The 15,897-nt window shown below is 39.3% G+C and overlaps 1 protein-coding gene across 4 annotated transcripts in view; it reads right to left on the minus strand.

The window, feature by feature from the left end:
- tcf3b (transcription factor 3b) overlaps window positions 1-5,009 on the minus strand; it is a 35,365-nt gene extending 30,356 nt beyond the window's left edge. For all 4 annotated transcript variants that reach the window (XM_054738965.2, XM_015957228.3, XM_015957230.3 and 1 more), the window contains exon 1: window positions 4,788-5,009. The gene's annotated coding sequence lies outside the window, so the exon portion shown is untranslated. The remainder of the gene's footprint in view (window positions 1-4,787) is intronic.
- Between the last annotated feature and the right edge of the window lie 10,888 nt (window positions 5,010-15,897).

A 15,897-nucleotide genomic window follows, 5' to 3' on the forward strand; every position in this document is an offset into this window, starting at 1 on the left:
TTTGACAAATAATAAAAATAACATCACACACATCATTTCAAAACAACAAAAACATGATTTGACAAAACACCAGATTTGCACGGTAACAACTTCAGTGATGATAACTCTCCACATTACAGGAGAAATTATGGTCATTTACAAGTTTGAAGCAAAATTCAGGTGTTCCATTGATGTAAGAGAGCTTTGAAAATAAACAAGTAAACTGTATTTTTTATTTGGCTGAACCCACAGTAAAGATGTGTTCTTGCTCTGAAAAAAGTGAATAATTGGAGATGACTATCCTTTTTATTTTTAATAGTTATTAATGGGAGACTAGGCAGTTCTGGCTTGTTTTTAGCACCCCCTAGTGCCTGTTTGTAGAACAGAAAGCAAAACTTATCTCCTCGCTGTGCGTTATTTTTAACACCTTAATCTAGGGCTATTCAATTCCAGGCATCGAGGGCCGGTAACCAGCACGTAGTGGTTTCTCTGGTCCAACACACTAGACTCAGTGGTTGAATCACCTGTGCAGCCACTCATCGGGCTCTGCAGAAGCCTGTTAATCACCTACTAATTGAATTCAGGTGTGCAGAAGCAGGGTTAAAACTGAAATGTGCTGGATACTGGTCCTCGAGGCCCGGAAGTGAAGAACCCTAACAGCTGAAACATCTCCCAGCCTTCCTTAGTGTCTACAGGCGTGATTCATCACTAAAAACAAATCAGCTGTATTCATAAACCAGACTCTAGCGGCAGTAGGCTTGGGCGGTATTACTGTAAACAGCCAGTGTTAAAAAATAGCAGCAGTGTCCTTTCCAATACCGTCATGAAAAAAACTGTGTACGTAGGAGACAAGGATTTAAAAAATAAATAATTAAATAAAATAAAGTCATTTAATGTATAAAACAGAAGTGAGGTTGAATTTTCTTTGTTTTACTTAGTTTAAAATGTTTTGTCCAACTTTTAAAGACTTTTCAGAAAGACATTACGTAACAGCGTGAAGGATGGCACGCTGAGAAAAACAGCAGCTCGCGCTCCAGCTGACTTGGTGTCTAAAAACAACACAACTTCTGCAGTTTGGGAGTATTTCTGGTTCGAAACTCTGATGTAGTAATTTGTGCAAACGATGACCGCAAAAGATTCACACAGTCGGAACCGCAGAGTAGTGAGCCATAGCTGAAATAGCAGACTTCTGATTGGAGCCTTCTATTTTTGCCGGACGCCGGAACAGAGGGCGGCGCACGGCGCCGCACTGCCGGAGCACGGCCGCAGTAGTGGAATTGCTCTGATTGACTACAACGGGACCGATTTTGCTCCGGCGTTCGTGTCGGAGCGAATTCCACTACCTCCGCTCCGCTCCGACACGAACGCCGGAGCAAAATCGGTCCCGTTGTAGTCAATCAGAGCAATTCCACTACTGCGGCTGTGCTCCGGCAGTGCGGCACCGTGCGCCGCCCTCTGTTCCGGCGTCCGGCAAAAATAGAATCGATCCTATTTTCGCCGGACGCCGGAGCACCTCCGCAGTAAATGGACAGAAATCACAACTGCCCAACAGGAAAAGGAGCAAGCACAACTTCCGTTTTTCACAATAAATCGATAAACAAAATGTGTTTTTTGTTTCATATGCACAGGTTTAACAACTTTTAACAACCATCAATGGCGGCTGAAGTTTAAATGCACAAAAGTAAGCCATAAATACAGTTTCTACTATCAAAGTAGTCACACTTTGTTGATCCAAACACTGCTCAACACAAATGATGGGCAGATTAAACAGTTCATGCCGATGCTTCTCCCACACAACGGGTGTTTGGATCTAACTTCTGCGTTTATTGCTCGGACTGTATCGCAAGATCTCGAAAATCCCGCGCATGCTTGTTTGCCCACCTCAGGTCTCCGCACCGGAGCGGAGCCGTTGTAGAGCGGGTAGCAGTAAAAATTGAGTTCGGAAGCGAGCGGCTGCGGAAGGCGGGGGCGCAGCGGAGGTAGTGGAATTTGGGGGTAAGAGACAACAGCTGCCAGCCTTCCCTAGATGTCGCGACTAGCTCCACAGTAACCGGGTGTCTGCCACAAGCTCATCGAAACGGGTTTTCAGCAGTCGGAGGTTGAAGTTGGTAACGGTATTCATGCTGGTTTTCAGGTGGAAAATCTTTTTATAAGCTGCGTTTTTTTTATAGCTGTTAATATTATGGGTTGTTATTGTTTAGTAATGGTGTTTGTTATTCCGTTTCTGAACGGTCCAAAAAACTGTTTGGTAACTCCACTTGAGGGTTACTTCATCAGTTTTAAATTAGTCCCGATAATACCATACACCGTGGTAAAATGTTGAGAAAGCTAGGCAGTATTAAAATTTGGATACCGCCTAAGTGCCAAGATGTTAGTTCATTTTTTCTAAGTCCCAAAAGAGCGGCTGCATGTCTGAAGTTGCAAGTGGAATATTCTGGCCACAGGGGGCAATAGGGGCTGGGTGGCCTTTCATGGTCATTTTAGCACATACTAACTTAAGAAAATGATTTAAAAACATTTTAAAAATAGCAAAGTATCCCTTTAATGCACTTAAAGAAAATGTATTTCTTATTTCAATATTCAACTGGTTAAACTTTACTCTCAATTAACAAAATAACCAACATCTATGTCTGACTGAACTCTCATTTAAAATACAGACCCTAACCCTCTATTAAGTCAGACTAAGCATAAAAACAATTACCAGTTCTAAGATGTAGGCCGCATCAAACTATGGTTCAGCCACAGTCCATGCAGTATTTGATTTAAGTCAGCCACTGGACTCAGATCACTTCCTCCACCGCAAGAACCAATGAGCTATAACAAGTCTTTGTACCAACATTTACAGACAGACATCATGATGAACTCTCAAATAAACATCTAACTTGCTAACATGAATGCAAATGCTTTGTTTGTGATGCAAGCATCTTAAAAACTATAACTTCTGTAGCAGACTAACAAATAACTATGCTCCATCATTAAGAAAACTAAGAGCATAACTCACACCTGGAGGAAATGGAGGGTTGATTTGACAGTGTCATAGATGATGAGTTTTCACAAAATTATTTCAGACAGTGGTGTTAAAAAACTGGACAACTTTTTTTTCTTGATTAGTCCTAGTCAGAGATGTTGAGCTTGTTACTTTATTTGACTCCTGACACCTCAAATAATTTTGTAACTCAGAAAAAAACAGAGATCTGACAAGTGAATTTTATTTGTTATGAGTACCATATGTGTAGATTTAAAAGCATCACTGTGCACGACAATCTGATTATGACATAAAAAGAGAGGTAGAAACACTGGATATTTTTTACTGCAAATACCAATTTGGATATTGGAATTATCTAAAATAAATATAATAAAAATCCATTTTTTTATTCTAGGGATTCAAAGGAAATTCTAAGGACTCTGAGGATCTGCTATTGTGTGATTTAGCACTTCGTGATGGTGATTCTACTGACCAAAAATCATATTTTTGAGCTTTCAGATCATCCGTTTTTCAATAAGCCAATCATGCTGAATATTTTCTGATAATTAAAAGCCAGTTTCATAGAGCATAAAAATAACAATCTTGAAAAAGCACTTTTGCTAAAGAAGCTTCCAAAAATGTCATATAGCAATAACCCAAAATTATGTTCAATTCAAAACGTGCTATAACAAATGAATGATGGCAGTTAGCAGCATAACTCCTGAAGTCAAAAGATTTTATTTTTAAACTACGTAAATTTTGAACTGTATCCCTAGTAAACTACATCTAAACAAAGGAACATGACAAATACGTTTTAATCTGAAACACAAATTAAATGCTGCAATAAAAATAATAATGAGTCAGTAATAGTTTGTTATAACAGCCAATAGAGAAGTGTGCATCCGCTGACAGCACAATCTAGCAATTTCTGTCTCAGACAGCTGAGGTCAAAATGGGGGATAAGTGCTAAGCCCCTCCTAACAAATGGAAGTTGCATACGCTTGTCTTTGAGCACCCCCACCTTTAGCTAGAGCATTTAAGGGAAAAAGTAACCACGGCTGAAATAGCTAAACAACCTAATTGGGAGGCTGATTGTTATCAACAGCCAGAGTCATAATGCCTCGGAGGGGTTAAAATACTGCGGGAGGTTTAGAAAAGGTCTGAAGAAAAAAAAACCTGTTGCCTGCCATCACATCGAGTGATGGACACAAAGACTCGGACCACAGAAGTTCCTGTCGAGTATTAAAACAAAATAAAATACAACACCCAACATGCTATCATCTGCTAAGGTGTTTTATTAAAATAAGTTTATTGATGTCTGAGAGAACCTGAGGTTTAGCTGCGCGCGACGGTTAACGGTAACGGCTAGGTCACTCAGTACAAAAAAGGGATAAGAAGGAAAAACAACACGAAAGTTATTATTGTAAGCACCAGAATCACAAATAACGCTGATATTTTTAGGCACACATAAAGTTGCCCAAGCTGCATTAGTAGATGCAAAAGAGACAGCAAATACACAAACAGTAGCGTTTTAAAAGAGCTGGTCTGTTAGCAGCAGAGACCCCAGGGGAGCTAACTCTGGTCTGGTAATATGCTAATGTTTTGTAACGTTATAGCCCATTGGAGTGAACAAAGAAGTCTTTCCATCACACCGAGAATGCTAAATGCCATGAAATAACACCGCGACCCTCCTCTGACCGAAAACCAAGGAGCCCGCTTTTCCCTGACTGAAGCACCCCGTACAACTTGAAGGCTGCGCTTAAAACTAAGTTATTATCTCGGTATCAACATAAAGAACTTTAGCTTAACGTGCATGCGCCTCGTATTGATTTCTTATTTTCACCTGGATTTAACAATGTAGCATCCAGCAGGAGGAAGAGATAAACGGCAGAAGAAGATAGGAAAAACAAAGTTGTGGATAGGATCCTTCTCCCGTGGTCCGAACAGTGGGCTTGATGAAGAAAAGGGAAGACAATATGAAATACTCCTCTCTCGCCTCGACGTCTTCGTTACGAAGTAGAAAACACCTCTTTCACAGGAACCATAACTCTTCTGATGATCTATTTCCTTTCAGTTAGCGAACTGTGATCTTTTCATTTTCCAAGTAGACATTTTAACAGCCTCCACATTGTCGGTTCCAATGGAATATCCCTCCGCGGCACAGCCTACGGGAGGACATGGACGCTCGAACATCAGCGGCGTCCGATTTCAACTGAAGCAAATAAACCGCGCTTAAAAGGCTATAGCAGTTTATCTGAATGTGCGGTGGCTGCAGCAATAACATCAAAATGTCAACGTTATGAAGCCGTGAGCGAGAGGTGAAACGGTCTGGCAAGCGATTTGTGGGGATCTACGTCGACTCGCGGATGAGGACAGCGGAAAGCCCAAATAGACTAACCCAGCAGCGGGTGAAAACGACATTATCGGAAGGAGAGCCAATAGGAGACTACGGAAATTTGATTGACGTGTTCTACATCCAATAATATTCGTGTCAACCTCAAGGGGCAGTCTCAATTTACCAAAGTTTTTTTTTTTTTTTTTGCCTTTTTAATTTTGTTCTCACTACCTGTGTTACAAAAATAAGTATCCATGAGTGGAAAAGGGAGGCGGTTTTCTGTCATGCCAACATCAATCAGAAAGTAATTTTTTAAATTTAGATAATGTCATGGCCACCAATTTGAACTTGACCTGGCAAATTAATACACAGCGTAGAATTAACTACTCATAAAACATTTTTACTGTATCGAAATAATGTGTAATAATTTGCCTAAATTGTGCATTTTGTCAAATATTTTAACATATAGTACATGGCTAAAAACCAACACTGTGGTACTCTGAACATTCAAATAAAGATTCCAGATAGATCTATTTTAAACATACATGCAGTTTTGTGCAAGTATAACTTACAGAAACAGTCTTTTCTACAATGTTTGACTTTTGGATAAACTGCGTGGCGGCAGGGTCCCAATGTTTGTTTTGAGTCTTTCTAGAGAAAACCTCAACTGTTTGAAGTGGGGGGAACCAAAGTGACATCTGCGCTGGCCTTTACGAGAAAAACTCAGCTATCCACTTTGTGGTTCACAAATATGCAGGCGCACACACAGCATGCATTGCACAAATGCAAACAGGCACATACACCTGTATGTGATCACTAGAGTAGACCATCGGAGTAGATGTAGGTATCGTTTTTAGAACTTAATTATCACCAGGTTTATTTATATAGACATATTCCATCCATCCATTGTTTGAACCCGCTTGGGGTCGCGCGGGGGGGGGGGGGGGGTCTGGTGCCTATCTCCAGCGGTCAATGAGCAATCAGGCGGGGTACACCCTGGACAGAGAGCCAGTCCATCGCAGAGAGACACACAGGACAAACAATCACACACACACACACACACACACACACACACACACACACACACACACACACACACACACACACACACACACACACACACACACACACACGCGCGCACACACACACACACACACACACACACACACACACACACACACACACACACTTTAGACAGACCAACCAACCTAACAGTCATGCTTTTGGACTGTGGGAGGAAGCCAGAGTACCTGGAGGGAACCCACACATGCACAGTGAGAACTTGCAAACTCCATGCAGAAAGATCCCAGGTCGGGAAGCAAACCCAGGACCTTCTCGCTGCAAGGCAACAGTTCTAACCACTGCACCACTATATGAACATATTTTTATTCACAAACTGGTGTTTAGGATTTGTCAATTATGCACTTTGTTTTTCCACACAGCTAACAGGTAATCTGGGCTACCTTATTAGAGCCAGGAAGGGGAAAGCTTGGCTAGGGAGGTTTGCAAAAAGAAGAAAGCAGTCAGTGTGAGCACATCAACCTCATTATGACAAAACTAGTTTCATGTCACAGATTTAGTGTGACGATCCAACAGTACACCTGGGGAAAGGAGGTGCACATGGAAGCGATCGTATCAGTGCTCTGTGCAAAACATCAAAGATTGTTTGGTTTGTTGCCTTTTTAAAAGTAGGACAAGTGAGTCTGGGACTAAACAGCATCAAGATTTATGGCAAAGTGCGAGAGCAAAAATAGATCTATATATAGAGTGGAACTCCATTTTCCTAACCCCAAAGTGTGCACCCTCCTCCCCACCCACACTTTTTTGGGCTCTCTGTTCTTCTAAACTCAAGCTCTATATACAAACTTTGTAAATGGGTTACCCCCTTGCAGCCACCCACGCATCAGGTACAGTATCAAAAACTTGGGGCATCCTGTTATGACTTCTGGTTTCCTGTTTCCTGTTAAAAATACCCCCCCCCCCCCCCCCAGCTCTCATTCTCTCACACACAAACAGACTTCACACTCCACGACCCGTCAAAAAAAAAAAAAAAAACAAGCAGTGCAGGGCAGGAATCAGCTTCTAGCACCCCATTGTAAACCTTGTTCCTATTTTCAGTTCTACCTCAAGAACAATTCAAAGGATCACTCAGATGTGACTTGTGGTGACATGTTTTCTTCATTTTCAGTCCCAGTAAAAACTCAAATCTGTATTTTGTTGACTTTATGGCAAATTTTAGGAGTTGTTGATATTTAAACCTGCAGCAATGAATACAACACTACAACGGGAGCAGCTGTTTCACCTCATTCTTCACTTTTAATTTGTTTGTATTTCACCTTTACATTTTTTCTCATGCCAAAGAGAAAGATGGACAAGTGCTTCGGGACCATCTGAGTAGCAAAAACCTCAGTAAGGGCTTGTGTGTCAACCGTGAGTCTGTATTTAAAAAACAAATAAGACTAAAAAACCCTGAAAAATGCTGTGACATACAAAACGCTGTCACTGCACACACCCCACCATGATACCTGAGCATCTCTCACAACCAGCTCACTACAGGGGTCAGCCACATCACTCTTAATGAGCAGAAATCTTTCTGCCTTCCTGCAGAGCCTCTAGCCTGCCATGCTAAATGCTCACTGATAATACTCACACGCTATTAAGTGTTAACTGATGCTGAAGCAAACATTTTCAACTCACTGTTTGATGTCTTCTTTGACAACAAGAATCACATGTTTTAGGTGACGTTTTCACTTTTTATATTTGATGCAAAAATGAACCAGCAGCAACATTGTGCACTATTATGTTGTTTATTTGGGTCTATAGAGCCGACACATCATAGGCACCTCAGTCATTCCTTTATGTAAGAAAAGAGAAAAACACAATAGCATCCATTTTATTTAGTCATTTTCTGTTCCCCTCCCCCTGTCTTGCAGATTGGAATTCATTAGCAATCAGAGCCACTGACGAACACCCAATCTTAATTACATTCTCATTTGCATATTTGCATATTAATGACTGCAGACTTTGCTGTTTTTCTGCTGCAGTTCTGCCCCACCTCTTCCCACCAATCCCCCTTCTCAGACAATAGTCACAACACACTCTGCAAGACTTTGTTGTTCTTGAAGCTCAAGGTCTCGACCTTCTTGCCTGGATTTCACAGACCTGCAAGTGATGACATTCTGTTGTGACTATTGGCATGACCCACGGAGATCCTCAGAGTAGATTTACTTACAAGAATGACCATTTTGGGGATTATCAGTTGCATGGAACACATTAATAATATTTTTTTCGTGTGTGGTGGTACCACTGTGACATAGACCACAAGAAAAACTTGTTCTAGAAGTCTTGAGGGATTTGTTTCTCATTTGCTGCCCCCTTCTGGTGAAAGCGATTGTCTTACCTGCCACGTTTAGCTTTACTTCTCTGCAGCATGCGGTTCTGACGGTCCCACAAGACTTTCATCATTCTGCAGAAGTAATTTGAAGCTTTGTTCAAATATAACAGAAATCACGGTCCTTCTTTACTCCTATAAATTTCCAGGACATGTGTCTCATTCAGAAAAACATGAAACCAAAGTAATTTCCTCTGTTTCAAACAGGCAGTTGTTGTACCTATCCTAAAAAACCTGTTTTGACTCCTCTCAGCCTAAAACATTTGCACGTCAGGATGGCACAATCACTATACTAATTTAAATTTAATTTATTTTTAGATCTTGAAAGCCAAAGGAAAATTTCCACCACGGTGGACAATAATGTTTTATTCTATTCTATTCTATTCTATTCTATTCTATTCTATTCTATTCTATTCTATTCTATTCTATTCTATTCTATTCTAAAGCATGATTAAAAATCCATTATTTCTGCATTACCTTTTGTTCTTAAAATTGTCACTCCCTCCCTCTCTATGTTCCATCTAACTATAGCCTTTTCCCAACGCTTAGTCCCGCCTTTATCTTTGGCTTTTAAATGTTTTTATTGTTACTGAAACACTTGCTTTATTTTATTGTCCACTCTGTGGTCTGTTTTTTCGGCTTGTACTAGCCTATTTTGCTTACCACTTTTGTAACCTCTGCCTTGTATGTACAGCCCGTGTTTAATGAATGGATGGATAAAAATTACAGACCCATTTGCTAATTTTTTCTTTATTTCTAAAATTTTTAGAAAAAATTGTGATTAACTGATAAATTTTTTGGAACTACACAAAATTTTTGAGAAGTTTCAATCTGGTTTCATAAAAAGCTTTCAATGGAACTGGCTTTGCTTAAAGTTTCATCATGACGGCTGCAGACAACTGGGAGTTTACAATCTTAGGGTTGTTGGATCTTTCTGCAGATTTTGACACTTGATGATTAACAGACTTCAGAACCAAGTGGGGATCTCTGGAACTGTTCAAGGCTGGTTAAGATCGTACCTTTCTAACAAACATTTCAGTGTCTACAAAAACGAAATCATGTCAGATTTCGCCAGTCTGTTCTGCGGAGTACCCCAAGGCTCTGTTTTGGGTCCACTTCTGGTTTTACTATATATACACCCTCTTGGACAGATAATTAATTATTTCCATAGTGTCTTCCATAACCTATATGCAGATGACATGGATTCTGAGCTCCACAAACTGAACTGTCACTAGCTGGTTAGAAGATCACTTCCTTCAGTTAATCTCTGAAAAGACTGAATGTCTGATCATTGCCCCTGAGAGCATGGTTCCCCTGATTAGTCAACAACTTGGTCATTTAACTTCTGTTGTTAAATCAAACTTGATGAATTTGGTTGTTGTTTTTGACCAGTCAATGTCTCTAGAAGGCCACTCCAAAACGTTGGTCCAAAAAGTTTTTATCATTTGAGAAATATCTCCAAGCTGCAAATGATGGTGTCAAAACATGAACTTGAGATAGTTTTTCATGCCATTATCTCCTCTTGTCTAGAACCCACTTTCACATTATTTTAACAAAAGACGACTTGACCACCTTCAGTTTGTCCTGACCTCTGCAGCGAGGTTCCTACATGGAGCTCACATCACTCCTATTCTGATGTCTTTGCATAGGTTAGTAAGTAAGTAAGTAAAGTAACACTTACTTACTTACTAGGTTAGAATCCATTTTAGAATCCTGACTATAGATAAAAGTTGCTGCTACATTAACCTTACATGAATAGTCACACACACACACACACACACACACACACACACACACACACACACACACACACACACACACACACACTTGTTCACAGCCTTGTCACCTCAAGAATTGACAACTGCAATTCACTCCTCTTTGGTTTACCACAAAAGTCCCTCCATAGGCTCCAGCTGGTCCAGATTTCTGCGGCATGCATCATTTCTAAAACCCCTGTGAGTCTCCATATCAGCCCTGTCCTGCAACAGCTTCACTGGCTTCCTAGTAAACAACGCACAGATTTTAAAATCCTTCTCCTCACATTTAATACTATCCATAACCTTTCCCCCCATACCGGTCTGACCTCATTCACATTATGTCTACCATCCATTCCCTCAGACCATCATCCTCTATCACTCTCTCTGTCCCACCTTTCCGTCTCAGCACTATGGGGAGCAGAGCTTTCAGCAGCTCTGCTCCCCGCCTTTGGAATTCTCTCTCAAGCCATCCGTAACTCTGACTCACTCTCCTCCTTTAAATCTGGACTCAAAACCCACCTGTTTCAGGATTAGTGTTACCTTTTCCATCTTCATTGGTTTTAATATTTAGTTTGTATTTTTAGGCTTTTGTGTGTGTGATTTTTGCTGTTTATAACTTGGTTTCTTTGTTGTTATTTTATTGTTGTTAAGTGTTCTTGTGTCCCTCGAAAGGCACTTTTAAATAAAATGCATTTTACACACACACATATATATGTATTTTTATAAGTATATGTGTGTGTGTGTGTGTGTGTGTGTGTGCGTGTGTGCGTAAGTATTGCACAGCTATGTTGTTTCTACAGTTTGTACTCTTTCAGAACTACCATGGAATATGCAATAAAGAATTAAAGTTGCTGCAACAAAGGAGTGAAAGTCCTTTACATTTTAGATTTATTATTTCAGCTAATTTAATAAGATTTATTCATGCCGTTTCTTGCCCAACGGTTCTGCACCAAGGATATGTTTTAATCTCATTAGAGACTTCAAAAAAGAATGTGTAGTAACATAAGATAGATTAATGGTTTAAAATAAAATTGGGTGGAAAAAGAAACAAAAGAATCAATAAGAGCCATAACCTGATAAACACAAAAAATCTGCATACACTTGCTTACAGTACAAAGTGTACAAGACAATGACCGCTTGCAGCAGCTAAAACTGCGTACTGAGCCATTATTATGGTGCTTGCTCAAGAGATAAACAACATTGCGGTACAGAATGTCCAGTGCTGATTTTTGAGGGTTTCCCCTCTGTACACAGCATTAGCCTGACACATGGAAATGAAATACTGTCTTAAACGATTTATCCGATTTTGCCACAAATGTTGTGTGAAAATTGTACTTCTAATGCCAACATCTCACACAGACAATCATAAAGAATCTATTCTTTTATTTCTAAGTAAATATGTGTCACAGAAATAAAACAAAAACCTGTGCAAAAAGTCTCTCTCTCTCTCTCTCTCTCTCTCTCTCTCTCTCTCTCTTTTACAATTTGCTTTTAAGGAGTCACGTTTTTTGTGATCTTTTGATAACTCAATTAAAGCAACAACATTTGTCATTGATTATTGGCTAACTTAAAAATAAACACAACCGAGACCTATTTTAACATGTTTTGTGTTTGTTTTGTTGATTAGTTTTCCAGTTTGTCACAAGATGCACTGTTGCTGCAGGATCATGAGATGAAAATGATTAGAAACCCAATAAACCTAATCCAGCCGCCTGCAAACAAAACGATGCGGCAGTTGTATGTTTTTGACAGATAGTTTGGGGCTAAAATATCCTCCATTGATCTTCACTCATTTTAGTTACCCTCCAACAAATCAGAATCAGGAGTGTTGAGATGATGCTACAAAACATTCTCACATACAGCTCTCATTTTTGAGGCAAAATAAATGGGAAAAGATTCCTTCTTTGAGATTTTAATAAAGATTCAGTTCTTTGGAAGCCCTAATCTGACTGCACACAGTGCAAGGATTAAAAATTCAGAAAATAAATCATTTAAAATATTCATTTTACTGTTATTTTATCGTAATTATGAGCATTTCATTAACATTTTTGGTAATGCTTCCTTTTACAGTTCCTCAATTACTAAGTACTTACATGGTAATTACATAGTAAGTTAAAGTGCATTATTGTTTCTGAGTTCTTAAACAGTTATTACCATGTAACTCAGGTTCAAGTCTAGTTTTTATTTTAATTATTCATTACCAGTAAATGCTGCTTTACACAATACTTACACTTTATTATAATTATACACTTTAATTACACAATACTACACTTTAACTTACTATGTAATTACCTTATATGTTCTTAGTAATTTGGGGCCTGTAAAAGGAAGCATTATCAAATTTTAGCTTATCAGAATTTGCTTGGCCGTTTTTTTTTCAAAGTGTAGAGGTTTAGTTTGTACTTAGTGACAATTGTTCCCAAACACAAATTTTACTGAGCAGCACTTAATTAGCATTTGATACTATTAAGGTATTAATAATTGTGCCCCTTGGAATCATCTCTTGCCCATTTAGTTGCTAAATAAACAGATAAATAATTAGAATAAAAGCTTTTTGTTTTCTTAGTAGGTTTTTGTCAGACACAACGTTAAATTAGGCCTCTTAGAAAAGGAGGATTGCCCATTTTAAGGAATATATTTGCCTGTTTTGATCAGGATTGCATTACTGAGAGCTTCAGCTTTCCAAAGATCAAGCTCCTTCACTACAAATACACAAATGGTTTTATTTTTCTTAGAAATCTCATCAACACAGACCTCGAACAGATGATTTTACAATACTCAGATTTTTGAAAAATAAAATAAAAATAAAAAATAAGACTGGAACCACTAAATAGGAACACACATAAAATTGATCAAATATAATTTGATCCTCTGCCCTATAGACAAAACTTATTATCTTCAAAACTTTACCAATAAACTCTTGTTTAGAGTTGGTATTTTCCTTATAAGCAAGTTCTCTCGTAGCCCGTTACAAAAACGGAGAACCGATTACAGAAGTCAATAACCTTAATGTGAAAACCATACTTAAAACAAGCATGAAGTCTGTTAAAGCCGATGGTGTGAGCGTGCAGAAGGAATGCAGCTCAACAGCCCAACCTGAAAAATGTTTCTAATAAAACCTTCAATATGGTAAACCACTTTATGCCACATCATACAACTCAAATGTAGACAAACACACACTTACAGCAACGCTGGCTTTGACTTTTGATTCTTCTCAAAACCTGATCAAGAAAGCCAACATTCTGCACAAAAGAGACACCAGATTCAGCTCTGAATGCCAGGGCTAAACTGAAAACGTTTCCTGCATCTCCTGCTGCAGTGGTTCAATGCAAACTCATATTTGAAGATGCATGACTTATTTCCTGCAAGTATATTTCATTTATCGGAGATAGAGCATATATACCCCTCATTGTTTTGAACATCAAATGAGAATCTCCGTCAGGTTTTTCTGCCTGCATCATGAGTTATTGATGCTTTTCTTTGATACAAATAATCATAAATTAGGTGTAACTTCTCATAACCTCTCATTTGTGTTGTCAATTAAATACGTTTTCATTCATTAATCTATTAGTTTTAATTGATGCTGATTTGTTTTTTTCAGTAGGAATCCAGTTTTATCTGACATCATTTATTTTATTTTAAACATTATTATTTTTCTGTCAGTTGTGCCAATAGACATGTCAGTTTTCCTAAATAATTCAGATTCTACGTTTCTTACCAAGATCCATGAATGTACATGAGATTAGAGTCAGATTGTTGTTCCTCTGGATAACAAGTCTTGCTTGAGACTTGTTTACCGTTTGTTGCGGTGTGATTTTCCTCCAGCGGGTGGCGGTCTTGCTTCCCTTTTTCAAACAAAGACACCAGGGAACTGATTTCTGCTTTATCCCTTGCAACCATATTTAGATTTTCCAAAAAGAGGAAAACACACGCACGCACGCACGCACGCACACACACACGCACATGCAATAAGTTTCTACCACCTGGATTTGAGGATCCTATACCATTCCTTGCAGATCCTTTCCAGTTCTGTCAAGTTGGATTGTGAACGTTGGTGGGCAGCCATGTTTAGGTCTCTCCAGAGATGCTCAGTTATTCTGGGCTCTGGCTGGGCCATTCAAGAACGGTCACAGAGATATGAAGCAACTCCATTACTTTAGCTGTGTGCTTAGGGTCGTTGTCATGTTGGAAAGTAAACCTTCAGCCCAGTCTGAGCTCCTGAGCACTCTGGAGAAGATTCTTGTCCAGGATATCCCTGTACTTGGCCAAATTCCCTGAAAAAAATAGCATGATGCTGCTACCACCATGCTTCACTGCGGGGACTGTTTTGGACAAGTGATGAGCAGTGCCTGGTTTTCTCCACACATACCGCTTACAATTAAGGCCATAAAGTCTATCTTGTTCTCATCAGACCAGAGAATCTTATTTCTCACCATCTCGGGGTCCTTCAGGTGATTTGTAGCAAACTCCATGCACGCTTTCATGTGTCCTGCACTGAGAAAAGGCTTCCGACAGGCCACTCTACCATAAAGCCCTGATTGACCGAGGGCTGCAGTGATGGCTGACTTTCTACAACTTTCTCCCATCTCCTGACTGCATCTCTGGATCTCAGCCACAGTGATCTTTTGGTTCTTTTTTACCTCTCTCATCAAGGCTCTTCTCCCCCGGTAGCTCACCTTGGCCAGACGGCCTGCTCTAGGAAGGATTATGGTCGTCTCAAACGTCTTCCATGTAAGGATTTTGGGGGTCACTGTGCTCTTAGGAACATTAAGTGCAGCAGAGATTTTTTTTTGTAACCACGGCCAGATCTGTGCCTTGCCATATTTCTGTCTCTGAGCCCTTCAGGCAGTTCCTTTCACCTGATGTTTCTCATTTGCTCTGACATGCATGTTTAGGTCTTTGTGGGATGTTTCTGCTGAGGTGTGCCTTCAGCAACGGGGATATAAGTCAAACGTTTCTCAGTTTTTCTAGTGAAGAACTTTTGAAAACAGTTCTTGCAAAGATGTTATGATCATATCATCATATTAAATATGCAGCTCATGCTTGGAAGGGTTGTGTTTTCTGCCTCATTTTTTAATTCATTGTCGATGTTTATAAAATATCAGTAACAGAGCATGGACAGTGGACCAGTCCGAGAACAAGAGGATGTTTAGTACCCCTTTTTTGACAGCAGTGAAAGTGTTACTAAGCAGTTCCATTTTGTGTGTTTTTGTGTTCAAAATGTCCTTAAAAGTACCTAAAATTAATTATGAAATTGTTCAAGATTGAGAGAAATACTTGTTGTCCTCAAGGCAAACTAAAACATAATTCAGAACATGCGTAAAAACATTAGCTTCTTTGCTTTATATATTTATTCTTTTCAGTTAAATCATTTGCTTTTTATTTCCTTTTAAACTTTATTATTAATCACTTAACACATTTTTTTCTAAAATGTTCTAATGTTTTGATTTTTAACATGTTAAGTACTAAT

Source organism: Nothobranchius furzeri, chromosome 11 (genome assembly GCF_043380555.1).
Source record: "Nothobranchius furzeri strain GRZ-AD chromosome 11, NfurGRZ-RIMD1, whole genome shotgun sequence".
NCBI lineage: Eukaryota > Metazoa > Chordata > Actinopteri > Cyprinodontiformes > Nothobranchiidae > Nothobranchius > Nothobranchius furzeri.